Source organism: Rhagoletis pomonella, unplaced genomic scaffold (assembly GCF_013731165.1).
Source record: "Rhagoletis pomonella isolate Grant_MI unplaced genomic scaffold, Rhpom_1.0 Rhpom_scaffold_00010, whole genome shotgun sequence".
Classification (NCBI taxonomy): Eukaryota; Metazoa; Arthropoda; class Insecta; order Diptera; family Tephritidae; genus Rhagoletis; species Rhagoletis pomonella.
Genome location: NW_023458564.1, coordinates 7,208,991 through 7,211,508, shown reverse-complemented (window position 1 = coordinate 7,211,508; position 2,518 = coordinate 7,208,991).

The window sequence follows — 2,518 nt, the reverse complement described above, 5'->3', positions numbered from 1 at the left end:
TTTAATGCTTTTTGGTGAGCTTTAGTTTACTGGCTTTAGGGTGGTACGCTAGGGTGATAAGAACTGGTAGGTAAGTAGAATAGGCTACTTGAACGTTGGAACAAAAAAAGTTGTCTCCTAGAGATAAAAACATCGATATTTCATATTTGAAGATCTGACTGTAAATTACGAAGATATAACGAAAAATGTGCGTTAGGCTGGTCCAAAAATGCATGCGGGATAAAGTTTAAAATGTTAAGCTCTCACCCCTAGAATTTTTCTTAATGCAAAAAAAAAGAATTCGCGTTTTTTGTTTAAAAAAAGAAGATATTTAGAACTGGCCCATGAAGTTTTCAATGTATATTATGAAACTCTGTTTCTCTTAAGGATACTTCCATTAACGATACCCAATTGTTTATTTTACTATTCTTTAATATTAATTTTTTTTAAAGGTCGCCCAAAAACCCCTAAAATGCAATGGGGGACCCACAAAACTCGCTAGTATCAAAAAATGGTAAAATAAACAGTAGGGTATTATTACTTGAGGTCTCCTCAAGAGAAGCACAGTTTTCCAATCGAAAAATATTGACTTTCAAGAATTCTATCCCATTTCTACGAAAAAGTGTTTTATTCCCATATATGTAAAATACATGGAAAACTAAATGGTCTTTGAGGAAGTTATAAATATATATTTTTTTAATAAAAATGCGGGTATTCTTTTTTCCCTTTAGATAAATTCCAGGGGGTGAGAGCTTAAAGCTTTAAACTTTTTTTGGACCACCTTAATGTGCGTACATATGATTTTTAACTCTATTAAAAAGACTTACTATGTATGTTTTTAACCCTTTCTGGCCTCGTAAGCTTATAATCAGAAATATACAGTGCGAATTTACAGGCTGCTGTTTTGTCGAAGCAGAAACAAAAATTTTGTTCCTATATGATAACAAAAGATACAAAAATTTTGTTCTTAGGTATTTAATTTTTCCCAAAAAGATGTGTTTTCTTTAAGTTGTGTGGCCATTTTATTCTGCTTTTGGTAAACATATTTTACTAAGACATATTTTATCTCCTAAAAAATATTGTTTATTGCGAATAGTTTTTTTTTTTAGTTTTTCTAATATTTTTTTTTATTAAATTTTTCCTAACAATTATGTATTTTTTTTAAACTTTTTCTCTAAATCTAACTTTTTTCTATAGGAAAATTCTAAAAATTAACTTTATTCTAAATATATATTTCTCTAAAGAATGAGGCACATTATTAGAATAAAATTAAATTAGAATTAAATACTACCTATTTTTCTAATAAATTTATAAGTTTATTTTTTTCTAACAATTATTCCTTTTTCTAAATTTTTTCTCAAAAACTAACTTTTAACTTAAAAAAATTCTAAGAACTAGCTTTGACCTAAATAGTTTTTTGTGTAAAAATTAGGCACATTTTAAGAAACAGATAAGTTTTTTAAATTTTTTCCAATAATTTTCGTCATTTTTCTAATAATTTGTTAATTATTTTTTCCTAACTACTTATTTTTCTAAAATTCCTTTCTAAAAAAATTAAATTTTTTCTAAAAAATTATAAAAGTCAAATTTAGCATTTTTTTTCTTAATGAGAAACAGAAAAGCTTTAACTGTTTCACAAAATTTCCTAATGAGTGGAAAAACCATTTCGGAAGCATGTTTCCCTTGGTCCTGAAAGGGTTAATTCTATCAAAAACTCATTTTGTGCTCGTAGTTATGGTATGTTTGTTTAGATGGCCATGCACGACAATCTATTCCTCTTGAGGAATCTCAGACTTTTTTATTAAAAGCCCATCTATCCAGAAGTAGTCCGTAGGCTGTTTAGGGACTCCTATTCCCACAACTTCTCTGGTAGGAATCAAATGACACTAGTTTCGAGCGCATTCAACAGCCCTGATTACTGCATCGATGTCAGAGTAGATATTTGGCCTTCTTATTGGTATAACATTGTCGCCTCTCTTTAAAGCACGCTGCAGAAATTCGGAAGCCTAACCGATTGTCCCTCACAGAACACACCTTATCCAACTTTATCATCGAATTTCGACGCATCCATGAAGATGTTTACTGTACCTCTGTTCCAGAAGCTTTCGGTTTCCCTTTCCTCCCGGGAAGGGATGTATGCTGGAGCCAATTTCGGTACGCATCGATCCACTTTTTCAGCTATGAAGTCAAAGTTTCCAAATATTGTTTAGTAATCATAAGACGGGTTGAATGAGAAACCAGTGCTTCTTGATCTATTGACACATTACAGCAGCCTTACCCGCAATGTCTATGGGTGTCTTATGGTTTCCCATGGCTGTTTTACAGCATTTTAAAGCAATTGCCTACCTTTTTGGGATCACGGTTAAATATAGTCATATAAGAACATATAGAGTACTCAGAGACTTTCGGCTGTTAACGAGTGCCACTGCCTTAGCAGTCGAAGGCGATAACTGGACAGCGCCTCTTTTTTAACTCATCCAGAACGTCATTAATGATGACTTTACGAGAAAAGTGTGAGAGTGCGCCCCACTGATAGCCA